General features: G+C 38.4%; 1 protein-coding gene across 4 annotated transcripts in view; it reads right to left on the reverse strand.

The window, feature by feature from the left end:
• Positions 1-17,668, reverse strand: part of BTBD3 (BTB domain containing 3) — a 38,915-nt gene that overhangs the window by 11,525 nt on the left and 9,722 nt on the right. For 2 of the 4 annotated variants that reach the window (XM_027118178.1, XM_027118177.1), the window contains exon 2: positions 7,427-7,467. The exons of the other annotated variants lie outside the window; for them this stretch is intronic. The gene's annotated coding sequence lies outside the window, so the exon portion shown is untranslated. The remainder of the gene's footprint in view (positions 1-7,426; positions 7,468-17,668) is intronic. 4 annotated transcript variants of the gene reach the window in all.

Raw genomic sequence — 17,668 nt, forward strand, 5'->3', positions numbered from 1 at the left:
GAAAAGCTTACTGAGAGCCACCGTTTCTTCCCACGATAATAAGACAGTTAATATAAGGTCCCTGCTACTGCATGTGTGGTCGAAGGAGCAGCAGCAGCACCTCCTGGGAGCCTGTTAGAACCCATGGCCTCAGCCAGACTCTGCATCAGGATCTGTATTTTAACAAAACTCTCCAAGTAATCTATATTACATTCAAGTTTGAGAAAACCTCATACACATGACTAAGGGAATGTTACAAGGTCTTCCCAATGTTCCGGTATCAACATCTGGAGCCGCGTTTCACATTCAAGTGAATGGACAAATAATTAAAAATAATTTAATTTTGAACCTTCATGTCTTGTTCTGAAATTCTGATCAGCCCCTAAGTGTCAAATTCTATGATTCAGATGTGTAGACAGCCAACTGAGAGGTCCCCAAATATTTTTCAATTTTCAGGAAAAGAAGCTCAAGCCCAAATTATTTTAAAGGGCAGTGACAGAGACAATTAGGGGGAAAAATAAAGGATTAAAAAATGCCAAGTGTGAAACAGATGAACCACCTAATATTTTAAAATAATCTACTTCAAATTCTATTTCAAAAAATTAGCACTGTGGTACAGCACAATTAGCGATCAAATAGTCTAGTTCAGTCCTGGCTCAGCCACTAAAAGTTAAAGAGCTGTGTGTGTGTGTGTTGGGAGGGGGAGGGAGGGAGAGTGTCGCAACACATCATTTAGCCTTTAAAGCGCCTACACAATGAAAAGGTTCATCCAGAATTGATGAGTGTTTCTCAAACTTTACCCTCAATCCACAGTAAGAAATCCATTTTGTATTCAGACCCGGTACTAACACCCACAAACACATATATCTATATACAGATGGAAAGAAGGTCACAAAACAAAACTTATGCTTAGCATGTTATGAAACACTCTGGTATTTTCTGTTTTATTCTTTTCTTTTAATGTTGGTTTTGATACAGTCCATTGATTTCATGACCACAGTTTAAGTAACACTGGTCTAGATTATTTCCAAGGACTTTTAAGGCTTAACATCCTAGGGTTCTTTCCTATCAGGAATTTGGACTAGGGGCCACTAGACAAGGAAGAAGGCAAGGCTGCATCAACTTAATGGAGCCCATGAAACAAACCCCTCAAATCACATGCAAAATTGGGAGTCTGCGTTTATTTTTCTGGAAAGAGAAGCCATATCTGTCTTTCAGAGTAATTCATGATGCAGAACATAATAAAATGTTATGGAAATCGCACATTAATTTGAATAGTCAAAATATTCATTGTATCATTTTATTTTCTGCTTTCATTTCTATAGTCTATCTCATTAAACACAAATTATGGCTTCTTTCCCCCCCTTGAAATTAAATATAAATAGTTAAAATCCCATCTATTGAATCTGTAACCCATAAACATCACCCACTGGGTTGAAGAATAAAGAATACCGGTCTGGTATCTACTGTCAAATTTCACGTCTAAAATTTCTTTCTGGCTAGCATACCACTTGTTCCTACACGTCCTGAATTTTAAAGCTGTTATGAGACATGGTTAATTTGCCCTATTAAAGTAAATAACTAGGTGAAGTCAAGAAGCCCATCAATCTTTTATGAAAGTATTCTCAAAATACAAACATGCTGATCATGCGGTGTATTAGGTGTCGGGCATGCAATGGTGAGCAAGATTGGGAACCAAGCTTAAAAGGTTAGCGAATAGCAGTGGATTTCAGATAATTTTATAACTGCCGGAAAGTTCAATCACCTTTATCTCTTCCCATTCAATTCCCCATAATAATAAAATTATGAACAAAATTAAGCTCACTTAGATCAAATCATCCTCTTCACCACTGGAAGGTTTGCCAGACATCCGGTCTTTATTTGGTATTACAGAATCTTGTTTATTCAGTTTGGGGACTTGAGTAAGGTTTGGAACTAAAAGGGACTATAGAAATCATTTAATGCAACTCTGTCCCACAGATAAGGTAACTAGGGGTCCAGAAGATTACGGGATTTGTGAAAAGTCCACAGTTAGGTTGTGGGGCAATGTCCAGACTAGAGTGCAGATTTCCTGACTGCTTGCTTAATTGTGTCTGTTCCACTCGCTCTAGTTTTCACCCACAGTAATTACCCCACAATCTTATGTAATGCTTTATCTTCACATTTCTAATCTACTTCAAAAGAAAAACACACGTCCGAATTTACAGATATGAAAACCATGAACATATATATACTCTGTACCCTGCAGGAAGCAACTGCTAGAAGAATGGGAGGACACTTTCTGGGAAGAAACGGAGAGGAACTGTAACAGGAAGGAACACAGGAGCGCAGCAGCCATGAGGAAGCCACTCAAAACCAGAAGAGGCTCTCCAGTAAAATGAAAATTAGAAAGCCAGCCATTCATGGTTAATACCAACAAATGCGATGTCAACAACTAACAATGCTGGCAACTCTTGTTTAACTTGCTCCAACCTTGCACTCCTTGTCTGGACTTGTATTTGGTTTACTACAAGACACCTAAACAGCTACAGGGTGGACACCTCCAGAACCTAACAGAGGAGAGTAATATAACCTGATAAATTATGACGGAAGAGTGTTTTGGTTTTGCTTATCTTTCTCTTCAGTACTGAGCGAAAGTTATGTTTTGATCTGGGAGGTATAAAACATAAGTGACAAAATGGTGGCAATCCCTAAAGATAGCAACAGTTGCTGGAAAACAGACTATATGCATGTTAAATTTGGAAACAAATACAGTCAAGCGCTGGCAGCACCGTATAGTGGGAAAAAAAGAGCCAATAACTAGCGAACCTAGGGTTAGTTACTTAGAATCTGTAAACCTCATTCTACTCATCTGCCAAATGGGGTGATTCTACCTAGCTCATCCCTTTCAGGTTTCTCCTGAAGGCAAGATTACATGTTTGTGAAAGCACTTTGATAGAAGTTGAAAACGCTCTGCAAAGGTAAACTTCCACTATTAGCAACAATTGTACCCAAAGCAGGAAATATTTGTGATACAATTTTCCAAAACACAAAAACCCAAAGATTCATCTGGCTCCCTGCCCTCCTAATCTTCCTGGCTTACAGCTACTGACATTTCATCCATCTGCAGGCTTGCTCCAGCCCCACCAAGCAGGCTCCGGTTTGCTGGGGCTCTTGTTCAGATTTTGCAGGTGAGGTTCAATAATCAAGATCTCTGTTGTGCATTGTGATCAGGTCCCACACAATGCCAGGTGTGCACCTGGAACCCACACTCCAGGCTGGGTGTCCACTGGACTTCAAGGCCACCTGTTGGTGGATACCCAGCTGTACCCACCTCCTGAGAGAGCCCAAAGTGGCAATTAGTCCAGAGCCACCCAGCAACGTCTACATGAGCAACTCAATTTGGCCTCTCAACAATGACCCAATTTGAATTCTAGCACCAAGCGTGATGATAACTAAGACAAACACTTGGGCAAGGCATGCCTCTGTGTGGCTGGAGGGATGAGGCTCATGGGCTGTTTCACTAAGTCATTTCCTATTCACCACACAAAGTTCCAGTTAACCTTAAAATTGTACATTAAATTTGGAAAAAATGCCCAAAGGTAGAATGTGACAATTCTTTGAAGGCAGGAACAACGATTCTTTTAAAATTTCATGTAGCAGTTAACATGATATTTGATGATTATAGCTATGTCTATGGGTACCTTGTTTGGACTATTAAACAACTCAGCTAAATGCCGTATCATTCTCTATCATGTGTTAAATGAGGTGATCTTGAGAGGAACATATAAAATATATCATATGAGATACTCTAATGATAGGTATTTAAAAAAATACTATAAATTCTTTTGTAAAGTTTAAGATCCTTTAGTAAACAAGATAATCAATTGCTAATTTTTATATACTCTGAGTGATCTCATGTTAAGTTTCCTTGTGTGTGAAAGTTGTTGACTACACAATATCTCTTATCGTTTCCAATTCTAGATTTCTAGAATTAAAGAATCTGTATAATGTTTGTTAGAAATAATGATTTATTTAATATAATTTTCTTTATATCTTAATATTATGATTATAACCAAAACCCAACTAAAACTCTATGTATGTATATATAGACATGTGCCACATTTAATTGGTTATAAGATTCCTTTTTCCCCCCCACTGCAACATTTTAACATCTCTGAAATTGGGCTGAATCTTACAATTGACGGCATTTTATGAGTATAACTTCAGGCTCCTCCCCTTTCTCACTGGTACATAAAATAAAGGCATACCTTACAATTGATGGCACCTTACAATCAGTGAAATAAGGTAAAATATATATAATTCAACAGAAAAAAAGGGCTCTCTTCTTTAGGTTGGCTAATTATTCCCCTAACCAGGCAAGATGCCGGCTCAGAATTCTGGCTGAACTACATTAGAATAATTGAGCTTTCATCAACCAGTCATTTGATAAAGTATATAATCACAATTCTCAATTGAGACTGCTACTATGACAACCGATGATATGGTAAAAAGTCTACATGGAAATTCCAAAATGAGAATTTCCATTGCCAGGACTGGTAAGAGTTTCAGCATTAATACAATGTATTTCTCCTAAATTCTCATGGCACACAACTATACATGTACTTAAAACTCCTTAATAGAAGCCTATTAACTGGGTAATATTTGCTAAAGATATTTTATCAATCAATCAATCAAAGATTTATTAACCTACAACAATGTGATACATAGGTTAAACCTGGAGCTAAATGACTCCTTTGAAATTATTAATAATTTTCAAACAAATAGAATCAATATTAAAATATTAGTTTTAAGAGGGAGAAATATTATTATCATATTACAATGATCCCATTATATGTATGACTTTCTCCTAGGTACTTGAAAACAATTTATCCAAAGAAAAGTAAAACCAGGCCTCAGGAGGTCTCTTCTGAGAAGGCCCGAAGGGGGGCTGTTCTGACCCAACAGGGGACATTAAACCTATTGGAAATTCTGGAAAGAAGGACTCTGCCTGACCACAGCTGCGGCTTTTTCCAGGTCGGCTGTTGGCTTTAGTTGACAGAGGAGGAAAATATGTTTTAGTCAAATAAAAAATATTTTTCATAGATATTTTTTACTTTGCCTAGTATATTTTTTTCTGATATTAGGAAGATAATAACCAAACTCATCTCTACACTCAGATCACTGAAATCCAAAGGCCCTCTTCACTTACGTACTTAACCAAAGAATGTCTGGCTTTATTTGATAAAGCCACACTTTTCCAATGAGCACATGGAACAGGAAGAAAAAATCCTGACCACCTTCAAACCAACCTTCACACCATTCTATATCAGTCCTGTTTATTAACAGGGTAGATGTAACAAACCAATTTCCCCAACATCTACAACTTAGTGAAAAAGCTCTGCAAGATAAAACAAGATTCCCAAACATAAGTCACTTCACTGTGCGTTTGCCCTCAGTCACTCAGGGGCACTTAGAAATGAGCACTGCTCTCCTCTCCCTCAACATAGTACAGCCCCCCAAAACACTTGAGGGAATGATATACATTATCTTACACTAAAAAATTTTATCACTGTAAAATCAGTAGGATAGTTTTGTTAAAGGCAAGGCGAGAGAAAAACAAAAACCAAAAAGCTTTAATTTCCTATTTTATCAAAGTCACATAGAAAAGACAAGTTACCAATTTTGTGTTTTGACTATCACCATACACGTATCCACAAGAGCCTTAGTTAATTACTATTTAATGAAACGCCTTCCTTCATTTTTACAATGTATGTGACTAGAATGAAATATAGTTATTTTAAGCAAACAATACAAGATCTAAAAATAAGAGATCTGCTATACTGAGAGAAATTGTGCTACAGGAAAACACAAACACATCTGAAATTATCAGGCATCTTCAAACCCAATTTTTAATATATCCTTTCTAGAGTAGAGACCACCAAATGAAAATGAAAAAAGCACATACATTTCTAAACTGAGTCACAAAAACATGTTCTAACAAAAAATCCACGTAGAATTAGAAGCCCGTGATGGAGGGTTATTATAGAAACCAGCTTCTGGCAAAAACTCAAAGTAAAATCTGTTTTAAGTCCAAATAAAAAAATATGTTTTACGCTACTTTTAATTAGCTTTAAAGTCTACAATTCCCCATGACTGTTGTGAAGGACACAATATAAAGGCACACTGTACTGTAAACGCTGGCATAACCTTAACTATATCAACACCAAGTAACATTCAGAGACGACCACCATTTGCTGCAGGAAATAATTATTTGGCACCAATAAAGTACCCCTTGTTGCTTCTATCTCTCATGCTGTTCTAACCAGAATAAAAGTTGAGGGGTTTCTATACAGAGTTTCATTGCATGTGTCAGAACTAAGAAAATGAGGTACTTTAAACAAAAATTCAATTCTAATAATATATTTAGCAAGTTTTCTTTTTGTTTGTTTTTTTAATTAAGAGCTACTATAGAAGTAGGTCAGTACAACTGCCCGGAGGTATAGTATAAAGTTTAGTTGCTCATAAAATAATGCTCAAGTAAGTTTCATTTAGAAAGTCAAGACTATTTGTGAAAATATGTTCTCAAATTTGGGTTTCCCCAATCTCTGCATCACACGACAATAGGTAGACAGTATTTACATGTGTACCTAAGTAAAATGAGTAGATTAAAAGCATTCGAGTCAAAAATATATCTTCGAAAAGTGGCCACTCAACTATTAGTGCTCCAAATTTTTTAAGTAACACTCAGAGAAGCAACGGTTTTACCACAGTCAAGAACTGCCTAGACTCATACAAGATCCATGGTATTGATGATGACTGGAACCAAACCAATGAAGAGTTGACAGTCTCTGAAAAGGGTGATCAAAATTAAAGGAGTCAGGTCTCTGCATAAGCATTTTACTAGCCAGCTGTAGGGATGCCATGATCCACTGAGAGTTCAGTACAGGAGACCTGGTTGATGTCAGTATTTGTTTAATGTAATACTCTCTCATAAAATTTAAAATATGGCATAAAAAGGAAATGAAAAGGGGTATTTATTAAGTGGCATGTGGCCAAGTTTTTAAAATTAATTAATTCATTTATTTTTGGCTGCGTCAGGTCTTCATTGCTGCACGCGGGCTTTCTCTAGTTGTGGCGAGCGGGGGCTACTCTTCGTTGCAGTGCATGGGCTTCTCATTTTGGTGGCTTCTCTTGTTGTGGAGCACGGGCTCTAGGAGTGCGGCTTTCAGTAGTTGTGGCTCGCGCTCTAGAGCGCAGGCTCAGTAGTTGTGGCACACGGGCTTAGTTGCTCCAAGACATGTGGGATCTTCCCAGGCCAGGGCTCGTACTCGTGTCTCCTGCATTGGCAGGCAGATTCTTAACGACTGTACCACCAGGCGAGTCCCAGCATGTGGCCAAGTCTTAACCAACTACTCTGTGCTGCTCTTCCTAAAGAGGTTACCATGTGAAAGGAGGATGGTCTCACCTGTTGCTTCAGCATGCTAGGAGTGCAGACCAAGCATCTATCTAGGAAAAAAAAGAAGAAATTCTGTCTCATCTTTCTCAGCGAGAGGAAGCCACACAGTTTGCAGTGCATTCTGGATCTCCATGACCTGACTCCAAGCCCTGTGACTTGTACTCCTCATTCACTCACTTTGCAAACAAGACTATTCCTGAACTGAAATGAGCCCACTGCCTCCCGCCATCCTCCCTGCCCTCTCTTCCTTACAGCCCACCTGTCAGAAGCCTACCCATCCTTCACAATGCAGTCCACAGACACCTCTACAAGGAAGGTTTCCCAGCCTCTCCACGCTGCACTTTCCCACATTTCATCCTGCCTTAGGCAGTCTGACTAGGTGAGTTCTCCAAGGGCCTCACCTCCATGCCTCCCAACAAGAGATAAAAGCACCACACTCACACCTGGCTTACAATCATTCTGTAACAGGAACAATCAAGTCCAGCACTTATAAGTCCATCTAGAACCTTAGATTGCATTGTGGAGTGCAACCGGTCCTGGGCTAACATGGTCTGAAACCAAGGGCTGTCAAGTTTCCAGCTGTCCGAGATGCAGGTTTACACGAGGTACAGTGGTAAAGAACTGAGACATCTGTGAACTGTGTCCTGAGGCTTCCCGAACATGTCTAAGCACAAATGTGGTTTTATAACATTGCATCCATCTAGCATCTAGTCCAACTGAAAATACTAAAGCATGACTTAAAGCAAGTCCCCATAGGTGCTCAGAGCAAGGCTTCGCTTCATTAGAGTCTAAAATTTAATAGATATTCGCATAGTCAGAGAGAAGTATGGGCTAATGAGGAGCAAGACTCAGTTACCCAGGACAAAGCTGCCTTTATCAACTGGTCTCAATTCATGGCCTGGCGTATTTATTTATAGCACCAGTAGAGAATTTTAGTGATTTAATGAACTAGAAAGGATAATAAATCTCAGCAATTCACTTGAAAGGAGGAAAGCAGTCATATGAATAATCTTAAAAAATGGATAATTAAGAAGACTTTTATATGTGGCTTTGAAACGTGTTTCGTCTGTACTTAACGCTGAATGCAAGAATTTCTACTACATTAGACACACCCAATCTTCAAACAAAGTAATAAAACAGGCCTGTGTGTTCAGGACTGAGTATATGAATAGTCTAGAAACTCACCCCTACCCTGCAAACAAACCACACTGCTAGAGATGGGCAACGTCACATTTCAGATTACTGCAGGGCACAAGCACAAGCAGAAAAATGCACTTCTTAACACGTGTCTGTCTCGGTGAAACACTTTACTAAGAAAAACTGGAGTGTTAAGTAATCACATGTTTTATTTTTCTTCCCCCAAAATAAAGAATTTTCAACTTCGGTCTATATATCATCTTACATTACTGGAGTAAGCATAAATGGAAATGGTCATATCAATAGTGGAGGAGCTGAATACCCTAGCCATGGCTGCAAAGTCTCTTGCTGGGTTGGTGTGTTTATGAAAGGAAACTTACCAGCAGCAATGATTTTTAAAATCATTAGTAGGGTTGATAATGTAAACAAATTGTTAAAATGTAGTGGCTTGAATTGTGTGTTGGCAAAAAATATAGCTTGAATTTCTAAATAACGTATTCAACTGGTTATAAAAGCACATTTTTTGGAAGGTGGGATGAAGTAAACACACTGTTTTGCGCCTGTTGGTTAAAGTGTGTGTCTTACTGTGTTAAGTATTTTAAGCAATTCTGAACTGCACTGGTTCAGAAGGTACTTGAAGTAGATGCAGTGGCTGAGGCCCTCTGAAACCTCTCTGTGACATCTGGCAGTGGCGATACATCACCAAAAGCCATCACAGGAGGAGCCATCTGCTCCCAACAGAAAAGGGAGGCTTAAACAGATAAGGACTGGTCCACAGTCAGGCTCTGTGACTCTTGCCTTTTCACAACTGAAGCTGCTGGTTCCTATGCCTGGACAGTCACTCCAGTGGACCCTAAGCAGCCAAAGTGAACAGCACTGAAGGACCTGTCAAGTGGCCTTGCCTTCCCTATGCCTCCCCACCCACACCTGGGGTCGGGGGTGGGGGGCTGGGGGATTTAGGAACAGTGATGAAACAGCTTGTGTGAATAGATCAGCTACTGTGCATTCCTTTGCCATAATCCATATATTATTTCATTGGGGAATCTCTATGAGATGCAGTAGTAAAAACTGTTGATTTTATTAAATCTCAGCCCTTGAGTATACATTTTCTTAATATTCTATGTGATGAAATGGGAAGTATGCTTAAAGCATTTCTGGTGAAACTGAAATAGAATGGTTGCCTTGAGAAAAAAAATACTTGTGCAAATGTCTGTGTGAGAGCTGAACCAGCCATTTTTTTCATGGAACACCACTGCACTTGAGAAAATATGCAAAGTATGCTTATTCACACTTAGGTATTTAGCAGACATTTTCTCAAAAATGAATGAAATGAGCCTGTCACTTCAAGGAAAAGTGACTATTTATTGCCAATGAAAAAGCAAAAGTTAGAATTTTAGAAATCTTGATTATTGCCACCATGAGCTTGACAGCTTCCCAAGCTATCAAGACTTCTTAAAGACTGTTTCTGATTAACACAGGTGACATCAGGTAAATGTAATTTTTTATATTGTATAATAATACATGTCAACATTTTAAAGATCTGCATAACTCAGTGAACCAATGTTTTCTAATAACAATGCTATTACATTACAGAATCATGCATGTTGGTAAAAGGTCCATTCAAAGTACAAGACAGATCAATGGATTTTAGTATAAAAAGAATGCAAAAAGTTCACTGATGGTTTTAGATTCCACATAGCAATCAACCTTTAAGAAATTACCATTCAAGTTTTGCTGAAGTTATCATAGAATATCCACCATTATCTGAAAAGACTATTAAAATACTCCTTCCTTTTCCAGCTATATGTGTGAGGCCAGATTTTCTTCATAAGCTTCAATCAAAACATTTATTTTTTAAACAAGTAAGTGAATATTAAATTTTTTTCTGTTTTCACTTCTATTCCAGTAAATATTAATAGAGATAACCCCTATAAACAAAAGCTCTTTGGGTTTCTTAAAATATTCAAGAGTATAAGAGTCCTGAGGTCAAAAAGTATAGGAACCACTGATGCCTCACCTGGCATCATAAGGAGTTTGGATTTTATTGTAAGTATGATTGTGGTAAGCTACTAAACGTTTTCAAAGAAGATCCTTTAAAAAAAAAAAAAAACTGTAAGTGATCAGGGCCAGGTTTTTACACATACCTGCTTTTTGGTTCTACTCTACTAGAAAATAGTAATTCTCAGAGCATAATTCTCAACCATTTTTTTGCACATTAGGTAGACAGAATGGAGGACATGAGAAAATGACAATCTCTGACACAAAAAAATTAACAGCAGTTGGGGCTTCCCTGGTGGCACAAGTGGTTACGAATCCACTGGCTAATGCAGGGCCACGCAGGTTCGAGCCCTGGTCCAGGAAGATCCCACGTGCCGTGGAGCAACTAAGCCCGTGTGCCACAACTACTGAGCCTGCGCTCTAGAGCCTGTGCGCCACAACTACTGAGCCCATGTGCCACAACTACTGAAGCCCGTATGCCTAGAGCCCATGCTCTGCAACAGGAGAAGCCACTGCAATGAGAAGCCCGTGCACTGCAATGAAGAGTAGCCCCCGCTCGCTGCAACCAGAGAAAGCCCGCACACAGCAACAAAGACCCGACACAACCAAAAATAAACAAATTAATTAATTAATTTTAAAAAATACTTAAAAAAAATTAACAGCAGTCAAGGAGCTAATATTGTATTTGTTCTATTACATTGTTTGGCACCTTACCTTTACCCCAACCTCAGAAAATTCAAATACAAGGTACAAGATATATCAATTGACACCTTCTTTGAAGATCTTAAGAGAAAAATTTAAATGAACTTTGAGTAGACAACTGTCTCTAGCTTCATATAAACTAGCAAGAAAGAAGCAAGTTTCTCTCTCTGATAGTTTGCTCTCTGCTATAGGAAAATGAGAAGTAGCAACTGCTGCAAGGTAAGCACAGCTGCCAACATTTAAGAGAATTTGTTATTCACTTTTTTCCTTCATTTAGAGACACACATTAGACAGAAACTGCCTCCCCCTCCAACACACCATTTTAATATCTTCCTATATACTATTTCTATATAGTACAGTATTTGATATTATGTAATATCAAAATATTCTTCTATAATAAGTAATTGAAAACAGTGTGTTGGAAATAAAGTTTAGGTTAGGACTTTGAAGAAGTCCAGACAAAGGAAATACAGCAGTGACTTTTCATTTAAAAATTGCTTAAAATATATATATATATTTATTTATTTATTTATTTATTTATTTATTTATTTTTGGCTGTGTTGGGTCTCTGTTGTTGCCTCCGGGCTTTCTCTAGTTGCGGCCAGTGGGGCCTCCTCTTCGTTGCAGTGTGCAGGCTTCTCATTTTGGTAGATTCTCTTGTTGCAGAGCATGGGCTCTAGGCACATGGGCTTCAGTAGTTGGGGCACGTGGGCTTAGCACTTGTGGCTTGCAGGTTCTAGAGCACAGGCTCAGCAGTTGTGGCACAAGGGCTTAGCTGCTCCGCGGCATGTGGGATCTTCCCGGACCAGGGCTCAAATCTGTGTCCCCTGCATTGGCAGGTGGATTCTTAACCACTGCACCACCAGGGAAGCCCTAAAAATTGCCTTTTCTTAAAAAGCTGGTGTTCAAACACTTCCTCAGCTTCATTCTTGAAACGATTTTAGAGGTTGTGCATGTTAGTAGGATTGTGATCCTCCTAGTTACCTTACATTCAGTAATTATATATTATTATAGAAAGACTGTAAAATCAAAATACTGGTTGATCTGACCTCAAGCATCTGATTTTCATATAACCCAACCCAAACACCATTAGGTATCGACATCCCTAACAAACACCCACCTGGTTGAGCACAACACTGGCTGGTGACGATTTTGAGAATGTGTCGGGAGCTGTATACTAGCCCAGAGTTCAGGATTGATTTTGGCATTTTGAGGAGTCTTTCATGGCAGTGACAGGAGAAAGGAGATAATAAAGTAACCCAGAATGTCAGGTAAGCATGGGCTGATCCCGTAAGTCCCAAAGAAATACTTGTTGAACAGTGTTAAATTAACTAGAAAATCTATTAATTCCTGTAAAGATATTCTACAGCATTTACTGAAATATGTGCTGAAATCCTTCGGGGGAGGGGTGGGGAGTCTGCAGAGAGACTGGTAGGGAGTGGGAGTGACTGCCCTTCCTGTTCCAGCAGCCGGGCCAGCTTCTAGCTCCTACTCACCTCATCTCCTGAGGCTACAGGAGGGATGAGGGAAGAAACCAGGAACAGGGAGGGAGCACTCTGGGATGCACCCCTGCCTGGGTGGGTGTCTTACATGGGGGTGGGGGGAAGGGCTATGCAAAAGAGGAAGCAACAGCTAGAACAGCGGGTTTGGCATCTGAACCTGCATCTGGAGCGGGAGGTGCTTCTGGGCCCCTTCTCATATTTTTAATGTGGACAGTAAGATTATTTTAAGAAGAGAGGCCTGCTGAACTCTAGTTAAGAATTTTATCATTTTCTAGACTTCCTAGGAATGTAAGTGATTCCCCAGTAAGCCCCCCAAAACACATCTAAATGCAGTTTGACTATTACACTTGACTTGCCACTACACGTCCCATGAACAAAGGTATGAAAATAGGTGGCGGTCTAGATGTGAGCCCTGTCTTTCCAGAGACCTACAGTGTAATGCCTGAAGGCCAAACTCAGTCCCTCACTACAGAGTACGTGTGTTTGCTGGTGCTGAGTAGGCAAGATCACCACTTCCGAAAAACTGGATAATACAAGAAAAGGTGGCAATTAAAAAAAAAAAAACTTCACAATGAAAACAAATACTTACACAGGTCCTCAGCCCAGCTGTAGAACTATAAAAAACAAGGTGTGTTTTCCAACTGGGCTATCCATTAACAACCTAAACTAAGGGATATTGTGCAATTCAGCAGCAGAGAGGCAGGTCAATGCTTTCCATTCAGTCTTGGCCAACAGTACTGACTGTTTCCAGTTCAAAATAAAATAAACTGTAGCAGTGGTTAAGTCTTAAAGAATGAATTGTCACACTAACAAAGCAGAAATACAGAAAGGGCAGAAAGCAGAAACAAGAAGAACTACAATCCCACAGCCTATGGAACACAAACCACATTCACAGAAAGATAGACAAGATGAAAAGGCAGAGGGCTATGTACCAGATGAAGGAACAAGATAAAACCCCAGAAAAACAACTAAATGAAGTAGAGATAGGCAACCTTCCAGAAAAAGAATTCAGAATAATGACAGTGAAGATGATCCAGGACCTCGGAAAAAGAATGGAGGCAAAGACTGAGAAGATGCAAGAAATGTTTAACAAAGACCTAGAAGAATTAAAGAACAAACAAACAGAGATGAACAATACAATAACTGAAATGAAAACTACACTAGAAGGAATCAATAGCAGAATAACTGAGGCAGAAGAACGGATAAGTGACCTGGAAGACAGAATGGTCGAATTCACTGCTGTGGAACAGAATAAAGAAAAAAGAATGAAAAGAAATGAAGACAGCCTAAGAGACCTCTGGGCCAACATGAAACGCAACAACATTCACATTATAGGGGTCCCAGAAGGAGAAGAGAGAGAGCAAGGACCCAGGAAAATATCTGAAGAGATTATAGTCAAAAACTTCCCTAACATGGGAAAGGAAATAGCCACCCAAGTCCAGGAAGCGCAGAGTCCCATACAGGATAAACCCAAGGAGAAACATGCCGAGGCACATAGTAATCAAAATGGCAAAAATTAAAGACAAAGAAAAATTATTGAAAGCAAGGGAAAAATGACAAATAACATACAAGGGAACTCCCATAAGGTTAACAGCTGATTTCTCAGCAGAAACTCTACAAGCCAGAAGGGAGTGGCATGACATCTTTAAAGTGATGAAAGGGAAGAACCTACAAACAAGATTACTCTACCGGGCAAGGATCTCATTGAGATTCGATGGAGAAATCAAAAGTTTTACAGACAAGCAAAAGCTAAGAGAATTCAGCACCACCAAACCAGCTGTACAACAAATGCTAAAGGAACTTCTCTAAGTGGGAAACACAAGAGAAGGAAAGGACCTACAAAAACAAACCCAAAACAATTAACAAAATGGTAAAGGAACATACACATCGATAATTACCTTAAACATGAATGGATTAAACACTCCAACCGAAAGACACCGGCTTGCTGAATGGATACAAAAACAAGACTCATATATATGCTGTCTACAAGAGACCCACTTCAGACCTAGGAATACATACAGACTGAAAGTTAGGGGATATAAAAAAGATATTCCATGCAAATGGAAATCAAAAGAAAACTGGGGTAGCAATACTCATATCAGACAAAATTGACTTTAAAATAAAAAATGTTACAAGAGACAAGGAAGGACACTACATAATGATCAAGGGATCAACCCAAGAAGAAGATATAACAATTATAAATATATACACACCCAACATAAGAGCACCTCAATACATAAGGCAACTGCTAACAGCTAGAAAAGAGGAAATCAACAGTAACACAATAATAGTGGGGGACTTTAACACCTCACTTACACCAATGGACAGATCATCCAAACAGAAAATTAATAAGGAAACACCAGCTTTATATGACACAACAGACCAGATAGATTTAATTGATATTTATAGAACATTCCATCCAAAAAGAGCAGATTACACTTCCTTCTCAAGTGCGCACAGAACATTCTCCAGGATAGATCACGTCATGGTTCACAAATCAAGCCTCAGTAAATTTAAGAAAATTGAAATCATATCAAGCATCTTTTCTGACCACAACACTATGAGATTAGAAATGAATTACAGGGAAAAAAATGTAAAAAAAACCACATGGAGGCTAAACAACATGTTACTAAAAAACCAAGAGATCACTGAAGAAATCAAAGAGGAAATCAAAAAATACCTAGAGACAAATGACAATGAGAACACGACGACCCAAAACCTATGGGATTCAGCAAAAGCAGTTCTAAGAGGGAAGTTTATAGCAATACAATCCTACCTCAAGAATCAACAAACATCTCAAACAATCTAACCTTATACCTAAAGGAACTAGAGGAAGAAGAACAAACAAAACCTGAAGTTAGCAGAAGGAAAGAAACAATAAAGATAAGAGCAGAAATAGAAACAAAGAAACCAATAGCAAAGATCAATAAAACTAAAAGCTGGTTCTATGAGAAGATAAACAAAATTGATAAACCATTATTAGCCAGACCCATCAAGAAAAGGAAGGAGAGGACTCAAATCAATAAAATTAGAAATGAAAAAGGAGAAGTTACAACAGACACTGCAGAAATACAAAGCATCCTAAGAAGCCTACTACAAGTAACTTTATGCCAATAAAATGGACAAGCTGGAAGAAATGGACAAATTCTTACAAAGGTATAACCTTACAAGACTGAAGCAGGAAGAAATAAAAAACATGAACAGACCAATCACAAGTAATGAAATTGAAACTGTGATTAAAAATCTTTCAACATACAGAAGTCCAGGACCAGATGGCTTCACAGGTGAAGTCTATCAATTAGAGAAGAACTAACACCAATCCTTCTCAAACTCTTTCAAAAAGTTGCAGAGGAAGGAACACTCCCAAACTCATTCTATGAGCCCACCATCACCCTGATAACAAAACCAGACAAAGATACTACAAAAAAAGAAAATTACAGACCAATATCACTCATGAATACACATGCAAAAATCCTCAACAAAATACTAGCAAACAGAATCCAAAAACACATCAAAAGGATTATACAGCATGATCAAGTGGAATTTATCCCAGGGATGCAAGGATTCTTCAATATACACAAATCAATCAATATGATACACCATATTAACAAACTGAAGAAAAACCACATGATCATCTCAATAGATGCAGAAATAGCTTTTGACAAAATTCAACACCCATTTATGCTAAAAATGCTCCAGAAAGTGGTCAAAGAGGGACCCTACCTCAACATAATAAAGGCCATATATGACAAACCCACAGCAAACATCATTCTCAATGGTGAAAAACTGAAAGCATTTTCTCTAAGATCAAGAACAAGACAAGGATGTCCACTCGCACTACTATTATTCAACGTAGTTTTGGAAGTCCTAGCCATGGCAATCAGAGAAGAAAAAGAAAGAAAAGGAATACAAATTGGAAAAGAAGAAACTGTCACTGTTTGCAAGTGACATAATACTATATACATAGAGAATCCTAAAGATGCCACCAGAAAACTACTAGAGCTAATCAATGAATTTGGTAAAGTTGCAGGATACAAAATTAATGCACAGAAATCTCTTGCATTCCTATACACTAATGATGAAAAATATGAAAGAGAAATTAAGGAAACAATCCCATTCAAAACTGCAACAAAAAGAATAAAATACCTAGGAATAAACCTACCTAGGGAGACAAAAGATCTGTATGCAGAAACCTATAAGACACTGATGAAAGAAATTAAAGATGATACAAACAGATGGAGAGATATACCATGTTCTTGGATCGGAAGAATCAATATTGTGAAAATGACTATACTACCCAAAGCAATCTACAGATTCAATGCAATTCCTATCAAATTACCAATGGCATTTTTCACAGAACTAGAACAAAAAATCTTAAAATTTGAATGGAGACAAAAAGGACCCCGAAAAGCCAATGTGGTATTGAGGGAAAAAAACGGAGCTGGAGCAATCAGACTCCCTGACTTCAGACTATACTACAAAGCTACAGTAATCAAGACAATATGGTACTGGCACAAAAACAGAAATACAGATCAATAGAACAGGATAGAAAGCCCAGAGATAAACCCACACACCTATGGTCAACTAATCTATGACAAAGGAGGCAAGGATATACAATGGAGAAAAGACAGTCTCTTCAATAAGTGGTGCTGGGAAAACTGGATAGCTACATGTAAAAGAATGAAATTAGAACATTCCCTAATACCATACACAAAAATAAATTCAAAATGGATTCGAGACCTAAATATAAGACTGGGCACTATAAAACTCTTAGAGGAAAACATAGGAAGAACACTCTGACATAAATCACAGCAAGATCTTTTTTGATCCACCTCCTAGAGTAATGGAAATAAAAACAAAAATAAACAAATGGGACCCAATGAAACTTAAAAGCTCTTGCACAGCAAAGGAA

This window comes from Aethalodelphis obliquidens, unplaced genomic scaffold (assembly GCF_003676395.1).
Source record: "Aethalodelphis obliquidens isolate GAN/ISIS:26980383/991018 unplaced genomic scaffold, ASM367639v1 scaffold18, whole genome shotgun sequence".
NCBI classification, from domain to species: Eukaryota; Metazoa; Chordata; class Mammalia; order Artiodactyla; family Delphinidae; genus Aethalodelphis; species Aethalodelphis obliquidens.